This window comes from Scylla paramamosain, chromosome 23, assembly GCF_035594125.1.
Source record: "Scylla paramamosain isolate STU-SP2022 chromosome 23, ASM3559412v1, whole genome shotgun sequence".
Classification (NCBI taxonomy): Eukaryota; Metazoa; Arthropoda; class Malacostraca; order Decapoda; family Portunidae; genus Scylla; species Scylla paramamosain.
In genome coordinates this window covers 22,032,016-22,048,164 of record NC_087173.1, presented here as the reverse complement: position 1 = coordinate 22,048,164, position 16,149 = coordinate 22,032,016, and the positions used below count along the sequence as shown (strand labels likewise).

Genomic DNA, 16,149 nt, shown 5'->3' with positions numbered 1-16,149 from the left:
TACCTTCACCATAAGCCACTGTACCATGCGTCACTGTATCTTAAAACTGTACCACAAAAACAACCTAACTGGCCCTCACCTGAAAAAAATATCTTTTTTTTGTATGTGTGCTTAATATTTCAGTGCTACAGTACCACAGCACTGTACTCTATGGTGCATATGGTGCAGGAAGGACTTGTCTACCTTCACCACAAGCCACTGTACCATGCATCACTGTCCCTTGAAACTATATCACAAAAACTTAACCTAACTAGCCTTCACTTGGAAAAAAAAGATATCGTTTTTTTTTCGTGTGGTTAATATTTCAGTGCTACAGTATCACAGCACTGTAATCTATGGTGCTAATGGTGCAGGAAGGCCTTGTCTACCTGCACCATAAGCCACTGTACCATGCGTCACTGTACCTTAAAACTGTACCCCAAAAACTTAACCTAACTGGCCCTCACTTAAAAAAAAATATCTCGTTTTTTTTTTTCGTGTGCTTAATATTTCAGTGCTACAATACCACAGCACTGTACCCTATGGTGCTAATGGTGCAGGAAGGCCTTGTCTACCTTCACCATAAGCCACTGTACCATGCGTCACTGTACCTTAAAACTGTACCACAAAAACAACCTAACTGGCCCTCACCTGAAAAAAATTATCTTTTTTTTTGTGTGTGCTTAATATTTCAGTGCTACAGTACCACAGCACTGTACTCTATGGTGCTAATGGTGCAGGAAGGACTTGTCTACCTTCACCACAAGCCACTGTACCATGCATAACTGTACCCTGAAACTGTATCACAAAAACTTAACCTAACTAGCCTTCACTTGGAAAAAAAAAATATCGTTTTTTTTTTCGTGTGGTTAATATTTCAGTGCTACAGTACCACAGCACTGTCATCTATGGTGCTAATGGTGCAGGAAGGCCTTCTCTACCTGCACCATAAGCCACTGTACCATGCGTCACTGTACCTTAAAACTGTACCACAAAAACTTAACCTAACTGGCCCTCACTTAAAAAAAAATATCGTTTTTTTTTCGTGTGCTTAATATTTCAGTGCTACAATACCACAGCACTGTACCCTATGGTGCTAATGGTGCAGGAAGGCCTTGTCTACCTTCACCATAAGCCACTGTACCATGCGTCACTGTACCTTAAAACTGTACCACAAAAACAACCTAACTGGCCCTCACCTGAAAAAATTTTTTTTTTTTGTTTGTGCTTAATATTTCAGTGCTACAGTACCACAGCACTGTACTCTATGGTGCTAATGGTGCAGGAAGGACTTGTCTACCTTCACCACAAGCCACTGTACCATGCATCACTGTACCTTGAAACTGTATCACAAAAACTTAACCTAACTAGCCTTCACTTGGAAAAAAAAAGATATCGTTTTTTTTCGTGTGGTTAATATTTCAGTGCTACAGTACCACAGCACTGTAATCTATGGTGCTAATGGTGCAGGAAGGCCTTGTCTACCTGCACCATAAGCCACTGTACCATGCGTCACTGTACATTAAAACTGTACCCCAAAATCTTAACCTAACTGGCCCTCACTTAAAAAAAAATATCTCGTTTTTTTTTTTCGTGTGCTTAATATTTCAGTGCTACAGTACCACAGCACTGTACCCTATGGTGCTAATGGTGCAGGGATGCTATGTCTACCTTCACCATAAGCCACTGTACCATGCGTCACTGTACCTTAAAACTGTACCACAAAAACAACCTAACTGGCCCTCACCTGAAAAAAAAAAAATCTTTTTTTTTTGTGTGTGCTTAATATTCCAGTGCTACAGTACCACAGCAATGTACTCTATGGTGCTAATGGTGCAGTAAGGACTTGTCTACCTTCACCATAAGCCACTGTACCATGCGTCACTGTACCTTAAAACTGTACCACAAAAACAACCTAACTGGCCCTCACCTGAAAAAAAATATCTTTTTTTTTTGTGTGTGTGCTTAATATTTCTGTGCTACAGTACCACAGCACTGTACTCTATAGTGCTAATGGTGCAGGAAGACCTTGTCTACCTTCACCACAAGCCACGGTACCATGCATCACTGTACCTTGAAACTGTATCACAAAAACTTAACCTTACTAGCCTTCACTTGAAAAAAAAGATGTTTTTTTTTTTCGTGTGGTTAATATTTCAGTGCTACAGTACCACAGCACTGTACTCTATGGTGCTAATGGTGCAGGAAGCCCTTGTCTACCTGCACCATAAGCCACTGTACCATGCATCACTGTACATTAAAACTGTACCTCAAAAACTTAACCTAACTGGCCCTCACTTAAAAAAAAAATATATCGTTTTTTTTTCGTGTGCTTAATATTTCAGTGCTACAATACCACAGCACTGTACTTTATGATGCTAATAGTGCAGGAAGGCCTTGTCTACCTTCACCATAAGCCACTGTACCATGCGTCACTGTACCTTAAAACTGTACCACAAAAACAACCTAACTGGCTCTCACCTGAAAAAAAAATCTTTTTTTGTGTGTGTGTGCTTAATATTTCAGTGCTACAGTACCACAGCACTGTACTCTATGGTGCTAATGGTGCAGGAAAGCCTTGTCTACCTTCACCATAAGCCACTGTACCATGTGTCACTGTACCTTAAAACTGTACCACAAAAAAGAACCTAACTGGCCCTCACCTGAAAAAAAATATCTTTTTTTTGTGTGTGTTCTTAATATTTCTGTGCTACAGTACCACAGCACTGTACTCTATGGTGCTAATGGTGCAGGAAGGCCTTGTCTACCTTCACCACAAGCCACTGTACCATGCATCACTGTACCTTGAAACTGTACCACAAAAACTTAACCTAACTGGCCTTCACTTGAAAAAAAAGATATCGTTTTTTTTTCGTGTGGTTAATATTTCAGTGCTACAGTACCACAGCACTGTACTTTATGGTGCTAATGGTGCAGGAAGGCCTTGTCTACCTGCACCATAAGCCACTGTACCATGCGTCACTGTACCTTAAAACTGTACCACAAAAACTTAACCTAACTGGCCCTCACTTGAAAAAAAAAATGTATCGTTTTTTTTTCGTGTGCTTTATATTTCAGTGCTACAATACCACAGCACTGTACCCTATGGTGCTAATGGTGCAGGAAGGCCTTGTCTACCTGCACCATAAGCCACTGTACCATGCGTCACTGTACATTAAAACTGTACCCAAAAAACTTAACCTAACTCTCCCTCACTTAAAAAAATATATATCGTTTTTTTTTCGTGTACGTAATATTTTAGTGCTACAATACCACAGCACTGTACTCTATGGTGATAATGGTGCAGGAAGGCCTTGTCTACCTTCACCATAAGCCACTGTACCATGCGTCACTGTATCTTAAAACTGTACCACAAAAACAACCTAACTGGCCCTCACCTGAAAAAATTTTTTTTTTTTTTGTTTGTGCTTAATATTTCAGTGCTACAGTACCACAGCACTGTACTCTATGGTGCTTATGGTGCAGGAAGGACTTGTCTACCTTCACCACAAGCCACTGTACCATGCATCACTGTCCCTTGAAACTGTATCACAAAAACTTAACCTAACTAGCCTTCACTTGGAAAAAAAAGATATCGTTTTTTTTCGTGTGGTTAATATTTCAGTGCTACAGTATCACAGCACTGTAATCTATGGTGCTAATGGTGCAGGAAGGCCTTGTCTACCTGCACCATAAGCCACTGTACCATGCGTCACTGTACCTTAAAACTGTACCCCAAAAACTTAACCTAACTGGCCCTCACTTAAAAAAAATATATCGTTTTTTTTTTTCGTGTGCTTAATATTTCACTGCTACAATACCACAGCACTGTACCCTATGGTGATAATGGTGCAGGAAGGCCTTGTCTACCTTCACCATAAGCCACTGTACCATGCGTCACTGTACCTTAAAACTGTACCACAAAAACAACCTAACTGGCCCTCACCTGAAAAAAATTATCTTTTTTTTTTGTGTGTGTGCTTAATATTTCAGTGCTACAGTACCACAGCACTGTACTCTATGGTGCTAATGGTGCAGGAAGGACTTGTCTACCTTCACCACAAGCCAGTGTACCATGCATCACTGTACCCTAAAACTGTATCACAAAAACTTAACCTAACTAGCCTTCACTTGGAAAAAAAAAATATCGTTTTTTTTTTCGTGTGGTTAATATTTCAGTGCTACAGTACCACAGCACTGTCATCTATGGTGCTAATGGTGCAGGAAGGCCTTCTCTACCTGCACCATAAGCCACTGTACCATGCGTCACTGTAACTTAAAACTGTACCACAAAAACTTAACCTAACTGGCCCTCACTTAAAAAAAAATATCGTTTTTTTTTTTCGTGTGCTTAATATTTCAGTGCTACAATACCACAGCACTGTACCCTATGGTGCTAATGGTGCAGGAAAGCCTTGTCTACCTTCACCATAAGCCACTGTACCATGTGTCACTGTACCTTAAAACTGTACCACAAAAAAGAACCTAACTGGCCCTCACCTGAAAAAAAATATCTTTTTTTTGTGTGTGTTCTTAATATTTCTGTGCTACAGTACCACAGCACTGTACTCTATGGTGCTAATGGTGCAGGAAGGCCTTGTCTACCTTCACCACAAGCCACTGTACCATGCATCACTGTACCTTGAAACTGTACCACAAAAACTTAACCTAACTGGCCTTCACTTGAAAAAAAAGATATCGTTTTTTTTTCGTGTGGTTAATATTTCAGTGCTACAGTACCACAGCACTGTACTCTATGGTGCTAATGGTGCAGGAAGGCCTTGTCTACCTGCACCATAAGCCACTGTACCATGCGTCACTGTACCTTAAAACTGTACCACAAAAACTTAACCTAACTGGCCCTCACTTAAAAAAAAATATGTTTTTTTTTTTCGTGTGCTTTATATTTCAGTGCTACAATACCACAGCACTGTACCCTATGGTGCTAATGGTGCAGGAAGGCCTTGTCTACCTGCACCATAAGCCACTGTACCATGCGTCACTGTACATTAAAACTGTACCCGAAAAACTTAACCTAACTCTCCCTCACTTAAAAAAATATATATCGTTTTTTTTTCGTGTACGTAATATTTTAGTGCTACAATACCACAGCACTGTACCCTATGGTGATAATGGTGCAGGAAGGCCTTGTCTACCTTCACCATAAGCCACTGTACCATGCGTCACTGTATCTTAAAACTGTACCACAAAAACAACCTAACTGGCCCTCACCTGAAAAAAATATCTTTTTTTTTGTGTGTGTGCTTAATATTTCAGTGCTACAGTACCACAGCACTGTACTCTATTATCTTATGGTGCAGGAAGGACTTGTCTACCTTCACCACAAGCCACTGTACCATGCATCACTGTCCCTCGAAACTGTATCACAAAAACTTAACCTAACTAGCCTTCACTTGGAAAAAAAAGATCGTTTTTTTTTCGTGTGGTTAATATTTCAGTGCTACAGTATCACAGCACTGTAATCTATGGTGCTAATGGTGCAGGAAGGCCTTGTCTACCTGCACCATAAGCCACTGTACCATGCGTCACTGTACCTTAAAACTGTACCCCAAAAACTTAACCTAACTGGCCCTCACTTAAAAAAAAATATCTCGTTTTTTTTTTTCGTGTGCTTAATATTTCACTGCTACAGTACCACAGCACTGTATCCTATGGTGCTAATGGTGCACGAAGGCCTTGTCTACCTTCACCATAAGCCACTGTACCATGCGTCACTGTACCTTAAAACTGTACCACAAAAACAACCTAACTAGCCCTCACCTGAAAAAAAATATCTTTTTTTTGTGTGTGTTCTTAATATTTCTGTGCTACAGTACCACAGCACTGTACTCTATGGTGCTAATGGTGCAGGAAGGACTTGTCTACCTTCACCACAAGCCACTGTACCATGCATCACTGTACCCTAAAACTGTATCACAAAAACTTAACCTAACTAGCCTTCACTTGGAAAAAAAAAATATCGTTTTTTTTTCGTGTGGTTAACATTTCAGTGCTACAGTACCACAGCACTGTCATCTATGGTGCTAATGGTGCAGGAAGGCCTTCTCTACCTGCACCATAAGCCACTGTACCATGCGTCACTGTATCTTAAAACTGTACCACAAAAACTTAACCTAACTGGCCCTCACTTAAAAAAAAATATCGTTTTTTTTTTTCGTGTGCTTAATATTTCAGTGCTACAATACCACAGCACTGTACCCTATGGTGCTAATGGTGCAGGAAGGCCTTGTCTACCTTCACCATAAGCCACTGTACCATGCGTCACTGTACCTTAAAAGTGTACCACAAAAACAACCTAACTGGCCCTCACCTGAAAAAAAATTATCTTTTTTTTTTGTGTGTGCTTAATATTTCAGTGCTACAGTACCACAGCACTGTACTCTATGGTGCTAATGGTGCAGGAAGGACTTGTCTACCTTCACTACAAGCCACTGTACCATGCATCACTGTACCTTGAAACTGTATCACAAAAACTTAACCTAACTATAGTATTTCAAACTCACGATGACCCACGAGGTGTTGGTCGCTTCAAGGAGCGGCGGTGCCAAATCTAACCCACCCCCTCAGAAAACGGAGACAACCGTTCTCTTTATTTGCATGTATGACTTTGTTATAAGAATCAAGACACCCACACGTGCTTATAAGAGAGAATGAAACTCTGATATTTATTTTTCCTGATATGTTTCTGATTCTGGGTCGGGAGCAGGTGGCAACGTCAACTGACCTGATATGCCACATTTTTTCATGAAGTATCTTCTTTTCTTTATATATATAACAATTATTCATATCACTTACTATCTAATGCAAAAATCAAAAGGTATTTAGAACATTTCATGCTAATATACCCTGGTTAGTGGACAGTTACCAGTTTATAGTGAATGTTTGGTTCAATATGTGGCAATAAGACGGACAACACCTGGTGGGTCATCGTGAGTTTGAAATACTATAGCCTTCACTTGGAAAAAAAAGATATCGTTTTTTTTTTCGTGTGGTTAATATTTCAGTGCTACAGTACCACAGCACTGTAATCTATGGTGCTAATGGTGCAGGAAGGCCTTGTCTACCTGCACCATAAGCCACTGTACCATGCGTCACTGTACATTAAAACTGTACCCCAAAATCTTAACCTAACTGGCCCTCACTTAAAAAAAAATATATCGTTTTTTTTTCGTGTGCTTAATATTTCACTGCTACAGTACCACAGCACTGTACCCTATGGTGCTAATGGTGCAGGGATGCCTTGTCTACCTTCACCATAAGCCACTGTACCATGCGTCACTGTACCTTAAAACTGTACCACAAAAACAACCTAACTGGCCCTCACCTGAAAAAAAATTATCTTTTTTTTTTGTGTGTGCTTAATATTCCAGTGCTACAGTACCACAGCAATGTACTCTATGGTGCTAATGGTGCAGTAAGGACTTGTCTACCTTCACCATAAGCCACTGTACCATGCGTCACTGTACCTTAAAACTGTACCACAAAAACAACCTAACTGGGCCTCACCTGAAAAAAAATATCTTTTTTTTTTGTGTGTGTGCTTAATATTTCTGTGCTACAGTACCACAGCACTGTACTCTATGGTGCTAATGGTGCAGGAAGACCTTGTCTACCTTCACCACAAGCCACGGTACCATGCATCACTGTACCTTGAAACTGTATCACAAAAACTTAACCTTACTAGCCTTCACTTGAAAAAAAAGATGTTTTTTTTTTCGTGTGGTTAATATTTCAGTGCTACAGTACCACAGCACTGTACTCTATGGTGCTAATGGTGCAGGAAGGCCTTGTCTACCTGCACCATAAGCCACTGTACCATGCATCACTGTACATTAAAAACTGTACCTCAAAAACTTAACCTAACTGGCCCTCACTTAAAAAAAAAATATATCGTTTTTTTTTTCGTGTGCTTAATATTTCAGTGCTACAATACCACAGCACTGTACTTTATGATGCTAATGGTGCAGGAAGGCCTTGTCTACCTTCACCATAAGCCACTGTACCATGCGTCACTGTACCTTAAAACTGTACCACAAAAACAACCTAACTGGCCCTCACCTGAAAAAAAAATCTTTTTTTGTGTGTGTGTGCTTAATATTTCAGTGCTACAGTACCACAGCACTGTACTCTATGGTGGTAATGGTGCAGGAAAGCCTTGTCTACCTTCACCATAAGCCACTGTACCATGTGTCACTGTACCTTAAAACTGTACCACAAAAACAACCTAACTGGCCCTCACCTGAAAAAAAATATCTTTTTTTTGTGTGTGTTCTTAATATTTCTGTGCTACAGTACCACAGCACTGTACTGTATGGTGCTAATGGTGCAGGAAGGCCTTGTCTACCTTCACCACAAGCCACTGTACCATGCATCACTGTACCTTGAAACTGTACCACAAAAACTTAACCTAACTGGCCTTCACTTGAAAAAAAAGATATCGTTTTTTTTTTCGTGTGGTTAATATTTCAGTGCTACAGTACCACAGCACTGTACTCTATGGTGCTAATGGTGCAGGAAGGCCTTGTCTACCTGCACCATAAGCCACTGTACCATGCGTCACTGTACATTAAAACTGTACCCCAAAAACTTAACCTAACTGGCCCTCACTTAAAAAAAAATATATCTTTTTTTTTTCGTGTGCTTAATATTTCAGTGCTACAATACCACAGCACTGTACCCTATGGTGCTAATGGTGCAGGAAGGCCTTGTCTACCTGCACCATATGCCACTGTACCATGCGTCACTGTACATTAAAACTGTACCCCAAAAACTTAACCTAACTGGCCCTCACTTAAAAAAAAATATATCGTTTTTTTTTTCGTGTACGTAATATTTCAGTGCTACAATACCACAGCACTGTACCCTATGGTGATAATGGTGCAGGAAGGCCTTGTCTACCTTCACCATAAGCCACTGTACCATGCGTCACTGTACCTTAAAACTGTATTCCTGGTGATACGCTATTGTTCTGAGTGGATAGATATTCATATTTTTCGTTCTTTTTGTTGGTTCTCTCCACGTGAATTAGTGCAACCACCTGGTTCGAGTTCACCGTGTGAGACTGTCCTCAGGTCTATACATACCTTTAGGTATAATTTTTTACTTATTTATTTATTCTCCGGTCTCCCCCGCAATTCAGTGGTCGTGAAGATATCTCCATCGTAGTTTTTATGTAACTGAAGAGTACACTACCTTTCTTTTGTATTTCTGAATTCCTTTTTTTTTTTTTATTATTCGGATTATTCCATTATCCATTAAAAATCTATATAAGTGTCAATATTTGTATTTCTTTTAATCCAGTGATAGAATTTGTAATTATCGTCTGCCACAAGGGAACATCACTCGTGGGCACTAACTGAAGGTAACTTTTTTATTATTATTTATATTATTATTTAAATCTTTTTTTTTCCGTGGTCACTAAACTGGTGGCAGCGGTGGGATTTATTTCGCAACTAACCGAAAGAGGTGGAGACTTGAAATAAGTGAATGAATGGGGAGATGTGCCTGAGGGGTGTGTATAGACCTGAGGGATATAATTGCAGGCAGTGGTGGCTACCGATATGTGTTGACTATCGTAGATCACTTTAGCCGATTTGTGAAGTTCTATCCACTCAAAAACAAACTATCAGAGGGAATTGTAGAGGCGCTGCAGCAGTACATTACCGACTTCGGGACTCCTCACTCCATCGTCCTGGACAATGGGGGCGAGTTCACCTCCCAGATCTTCCAACAATTCTGCCAGCAACACCTCATCACCCTTTGTTACACCACTCCCTACCACCCGCAAGGGAACGCCATCACCGAACGACTCCATCGCACGCTCAAATCCATCTTGGCTTCCTTGTGCCGAGGTTACCCGCTACGGTGGCCTCGCCTACTCCCTGTGTGTCAGGCCACTATGAATGCCGCCGTCCATACCAGTATCGCCCAACAACCTTTCTTCGCGTTTTTCTCCCGGCATGCGCCCCGAGTTGTGGGTGCCAGGCTACCCGCAGTTGATGGTGACGAGCAAGACGTGGATGTGGTCCGCCGGCAGATCCGGGAAACACGCGAGAAAATGACTCGGAAATACCGTAATGCGGCCAACAGGAAACGCAAGGAGCAGAAGGTAGACATTGGGGCGTTGGTGTGGGTGAAGCGAGAGACTACAGAGTCAGGAGTGTGTAAGAAACTGTGTGTTCGTTGGGACGACCCATATAAGGTGGTGGGAGTTTTAAGAGCAGGCGGTGGTTATGTGGTGAAAGACCCTTTCTCGGGAAAGATGGTGCAAAGAGCGGCAGAAAAGATCAAACAGTTTCACAGTGAGGAAGAGTACGTAGTTGCGGCTCAAGACACAGTGTTCCAACCTGATATAGAAACTGAAGTGTTACCGCCTAGAGTGCGTAACCGTCCCAGACGCTATATTGAGGAATGTTAATGTCGCTGGAAGAACGGTATAGAAAAGAGCAGAGTGCTTGGGGTAAATAGAGTCCCCCCCCCTTACTTTTGCATGGTCTGGCTGGACTGGTTGTAATGAATCGTGGTATGACGGGTATGGGTACTATGTGAGAGGTGATGTAAGAATTTGAGAAGGAATAAGGAACCACTTTAATTCGCAGACTACTACTGCACTCGACAACCCGTTCGGGCCATACTGTGGTGGTTTACTTCAGGACGTGGCGAGCGCTTCGCGTAATCATCTGTAGTGTCTCGTGGTGTGAGTGAATGTGTGGATGAGTAAATGACTGTTCGAGTGGAAGGAACCGAGTACTGGGGTGGCCGAATCTCGTTTCAGAGAGTGACAGAGTGACTTAAGGTTAAGTCCTCACACCACAGGAGGTCAAGAGGCTGGTTGGGGTGGAATTTCTTTTCTTTTTCCTTGAGATGAGAGAAAGAGCCGAGTTATGTCTCCAAGGGACATTGTGGTGATATGGCCCACAAGCCATTGTATGGGAGAGAATGTCAGAATTATTTCCCGACAGAGATCACGTGCAGTTCGTCAGCCTGGCTTGGTTGTGTGGTGGTGAGGGGAGGTTCTAATTACTCGGATGTGAAGGTGTTATTTTATTTTTTTTTTTGGTAAGGAGAAAAAAGAGGTGAAAAATTCTAGAACGGATGAAAGGCTCGTGTAGTGCTGGGAAATTAATTATGTATATTTCTATTTTTTTCCTAGGCTAAGGCCCATGTAATGTGCGAGGATGACCAGAATCTCAGTACCATGTGACTAACCCCCCCCCCCTTCCCCTCCTCAGTGTCCTTTTGTCCTTGCTTTTCCCCCCCCTCTCTCAGCGTCACTGTGTTGACCACTTCTATAACAAATTTACCCCGTGAATAAACGTAATTTCTCCTGCTTGGCCAGGTTATAGAGGCGAATTTTTCACCTAATCCCAGAGAATGGGGAGCCCTTAATACGATAAAATTAATTCTATAATGGTAAGGTCTTAAACCAGCTCAAACAAATCCCAGATAATTACGCCGTGCCAATGAGGTTGACGAATCTAATAAGTCTTCTTTGCTTCGCTGTCCTGTTACCCCTGTTGCTACGCAAGCCAGGAAGAGATACCAGACATTGACTAATTCCCCAATTGATTTCAAAAGTCCATTGAATTAAACTTCTTAAAGTAACAACTTTAAAGTAAACAGTAACTTAATTATTCATATTTTTCATCCCTGAACTCACAACCTAGTCGCCCCCCCCCACTAAAAACAAAATTATAACTCTTAATAAATTTCCCCATTGGAAACCTTTATCCTTAGTTTCCCGCCGATTTCCTCACAAGCAAAGCCAGTCTCTCTCGGATTCTCCTCAGACCCTCTCGGATTCTCCTCAGATATTCCTGTTGATAAACGGTTTTCTGAGTGGATAGATATTCGCATTTTTTCGTTCTTTTTTGTTGGTTTTCTCCACGGGACTAGTGAAACCACCTGGTTCGAGATCACCGTGTGAGACTGTCCTCAGGTCTATACGTACTTTTTGGGTATATATTTGTTATTTATTTATTTATTCTCTGGTCTCCCCCACAACTCAGTAGTCGCGAAAATATCTCCATCGTAGTTTTTATGTAATTGAAGAATACGCTACCATTTATTTTGTATTTCTGAATTATGTAACTGAAGAGTACGCTATCATTTATTTTGTATTTCTGAATTATGTAATTGAAGAATACGCTACCATTTATTTTGTATTTCTGAATTCCTTTCTTTTTATTATTATTATTCGGTTTATTCCATTATCAATTAAAAATCTATAAAAGTGTCAATATTTGTATTTCTTTTAATCCAGTGATAGGATTTGTAATTATCGTGTGCCACAAGGGAACATCACACCCCTTAGAGGGCACTAAATATGTGTTTGGCCTTCCTTTACAATTTGGTAGCTTGCAACGAGGTCTTTCCTTCGTCTCAACAATCTTGGGCCAGTGGCCAATTCCATCTTTTGTGATGTCAACGCTTGGAATTGGTTTTGTTGCATGACCTCTCTTTTTTTTTTCCTCGTGCTCTGTCTCAAGACTGCTGGAGCGTGGTCTTCCCACACCGGGTCTTTTCAGGGGGTCTTTGTTTTGGCGTAGGAGAGAATATGCCACCTTCAACTTGAATGCCTGCAACTGAAGTTGCGATTTTTTTGACACCCCTATTGCACTAGCCTCCCTCCTGTAGAGAAGCCATGAATTTACTATTGTGACATCAACAAAGTGGAAAACAAGTTTATGGTAGTACTTGTGAGACCTTATGTGGATTCTATATAAGGCAATCAACGAATCCAGAAGATCAACCCCTCCCATTTCCTCATTATAGGTTTTGACTATTTTGGGGCAAGGAATTTCAACAATCTCCTTCCTTTTCTTGTCATACCTCTTACATGTTCCCAAAGGTTGAGCAGATGAAAAGCTTGTGAGGAGAGTCACACAACGATTGTCTACCCATTTCATTGCACGTAACTCTACTCCATCGTAAGTTGTGCTTACCTCTACATGAGACCCCCTTTGCTTTTTCAACATTTCCTTATCTGTAGGCAGAACATTTCCTATCCCTTTCAGTCTGTTTTGTCTCACAGTACCCAGAGAGTAGATCTGCTTCGTTGCTAAATGAGCCATTAGTTTAGGAGATGTGAACCAATTGTCATGGTATAACAAATGGTTTGCATTTACTGGGATTGTGCGCGCCAACTGCAGAACTATATTGGATGATGGACCCAGATCCGGTTCACCTTGGACTGGCTTTAGGGGCCCATCATAAACATGCAAGTCATTCAAGATCCCAGAGGTATCACACAAAGCAAATACCTTGAAACCCCATTTGTGTGGTTTGGATGGGATGTACTGCTTTAGGTAAGAATTTCCTTTCAAGGGAACAATCATTTCATCAATGCAGCACATTTGTTGCATTGGGATGCTGCGAAATTTTGATTGCAAATGGTCAAGTACTGGGCGAACCTTGAAAAGCCTGTCAGCATTGGGACCAGTCCTGTCAGGTGCCTGAGTGTTGTCATTGAAATGTAGAGAGCTTTTTATTTCTTCCCATCGCCTTCTACTGAAAACTTTGGATACGGAATCGAATTCCAGCACCCCACTCCAATAAAGCCTAGTGTTAGATATTTTGAACAAGGACATAAGAAAGACAGTCCCTAGAAATTGTTCCAACTCATCTTTATCCAGCTTCAGAGGCTTGTTTACATTTTGTTGTGTTGCATACAAATTACTTTGTGTCACAATCAACTTTAAACCTGCCTCCATAGAACTGTGACGTGTCCATATCTGAGGAAACAGAATGACCCACTGGTACATTTTTTAACCATTTAAAAACACCTTTTTACATTACAGTAATATAATCCAAAGTCAGGCCAACATTATAAACACATTCTACTGAATATATGGGATATATCATAATTTTTGTAGTGACCTGGCTTACCTATGAGTCGTCCAAAAAAATCGTTGAAAACGGAGGATCAGTCACTACGTCCTCCCCCTCTGGTGGTCACGAGTCAACTGCTGTTACACAGAAACGAGAGCTTTTTTTCCACATATCGTGTGAGTGATGTTTTCTGATGTGGTGCAAAAATGTACCACCGGACGGACACGCCTCTACGAGGGAATTTCATCCAAGGAAAAGCACGCTTTTGAAGTGGTTCATAATTGTTCCAATGGTCCTTATAGGGTTAAGCGGTTGGGTTGGGTTAGGTTAGATTAACACGTTTACCGCCGTATGTACCACCGATGGTACATTTCGTACCTTCAGTAACCGCCACATGTACCACCGGTGGTACATTAATGAGTTTTTTTTTCCTTCCTTTTCAATCAGTATTTCTAACAATACAATAATTAATAATTAATCCCTGTCAATTATGCAATCAACACTGTGAATTTGATGGTCTGAATTCAGGGTGAGTAGTTTTTCCTTTAACTTTGCTGTCACGCCAGCCTTTCTACCAACCATTTGAGATGCTCCATCTGTTGTCAGACTCACAGTTTTCTTCCAGTCAACACCTATCCTATCAAGTGCACCAGTCAAACTCACAAATATATCATCCCCTGTTGTTGTTCCTTTCATTGGTACTAATTCCACAAATTCTTCACTTACCTGCATATTTTCATCAACACCACGTATGAACACTGCTGCTAGTTGAGCTATGTCAGTAATGTCTGTACTTTCATCGATTGCTACAGAAAATGCTACAAATTTAGCAACTTTTTCTTTGAGCTGACTATTAAGATTTTCTGACAGTTCATTTACTCTTTCTGCAACTGTATTTCTTGAAAGGCTTATGTTTGCAAATGATCTACGTTTTTCAGGGCAAATATCTTCTGCGGCCGTCGTCGTGCATTTCTTTATAAAGTCCCCTTCTGAAAATGGTTTCGATGACGCAGCTATTTCCCGTGCAATCCTATAACTTGCCCGTACTGCAGTGTCGCTGGCTTCGTGAACACGCTGATACACTGACTGCTGCCTTTTGAGAGACTGTTCTAGCGTCTTTACTTTTTCTTCGCAAAGTTTTCCACTATACACATCATACTTTGAAGCATGAGTGCTTGTGTAATGTCGCCGAATGTTATATTCTTTTGACACCGCTATAATTTGGTTGCAAATCAAACAAGTTGGTTTTCCATTCACTTCAGCAAAAAATAAAGATATTTTCCACTTTTCCTGCATCACACGATGTTCTTCAGTAACTGTTCGCTTCTTGGAAATCATGATGAGATGATGTGCAGTAAGAGTCGCGCCAAAATCTGACGCTGTGACGCTCTCGAAGGACAAAGCAGGACTCGAGTCGGAGGCCGATTCTCGGTGAGACGGAGGAATGACGAGTTATGGTCACGTCTAACACGTGTATGTTACGGAGCAGGGCCCGTACGACTACGTGTATTCTCGTCACCTATAGTCACTGGCTTTGGAACGCAGTCCACGAGACGAAATGGTCACATGATTTACGTAAAAATATATGAGAATAATTCGTTCACTACAAAACACGATAGAAAACTTGAAGCAGATGGTAAAGTTCCTGCTGGTGACATTGTGTTTGCAATCACTTACTTTAATTAAGAAAAATACTTTTAACAATAACACACACACACACACACACACACACAGAGAGAGAGAGAGAGAGAGAGAGAGAGAGAGAGAGAGAGAATGTTGGCGGGTGGCGGCGAGCCGGACACACACACACACGCACACACTTGACGAGGTTGGGAGTTACTATACCACAGAGGAACGTCACCGCCCAAAAAATATAATAGTATCTTTATATCTTTATATAATGACTTTAAAATGCAAAGGGCTGGCTGGCTTAATCATTCCTGTAAAAAGACCAACTGTAAGACTGAAATATGAGACGTGCCGCGGGCCGCACGTAGTAGTGTGGCGGGCCGCATGCGGTCGTTTCGGATATCAATTAGTTCCTCTTCTTCGTGAGTGCTAAGTTGAGGCTTGTGTAAGGGATCGAGCACCAATGGATTTCTCAGCCAATCATAACTTTCAGTAGATATATTTGAAAAGTATTTTTCAATGCTCCTTTCTAGACTTGTAAGGTGGTCTGTAATGAGTGGAACAATGTCTGTGTTGTTTGCTGCAGCAGTCTTTTGAAACATGTCAATATTACCTTCACTTGACCTGTCTTTCCAAACCTTGATTTTTTCTTTCATTGACTGCATTTTATCAGTGCATGTTAACATATTT

The 16,149-nt window shown here is 41.1% G+C and overlaps 1 protein-coding gene across 1 annotated transcript in view; it reads right to left on the bottom strand.

Annotated features, from left to right (window-relative positions):
- Nucleotides 1–13,724: 13,724 nt before the first annotated feature.
- Nucleotides 13,725–16,149, bottom strand: part of LOC135111968 (serine proteinase stubble-like) — a 10,616-nt gene continuing 8,191 nt past the window's right edge. The window contains exon 7 of the mRNA XM_064025647.1: nt 13,725–16,149. This exon is cut by the window's right edge and continues 1,834 nt beyond it. The gene's annotated coding sequence lies outside the window, so the exon portion shown is untranslated.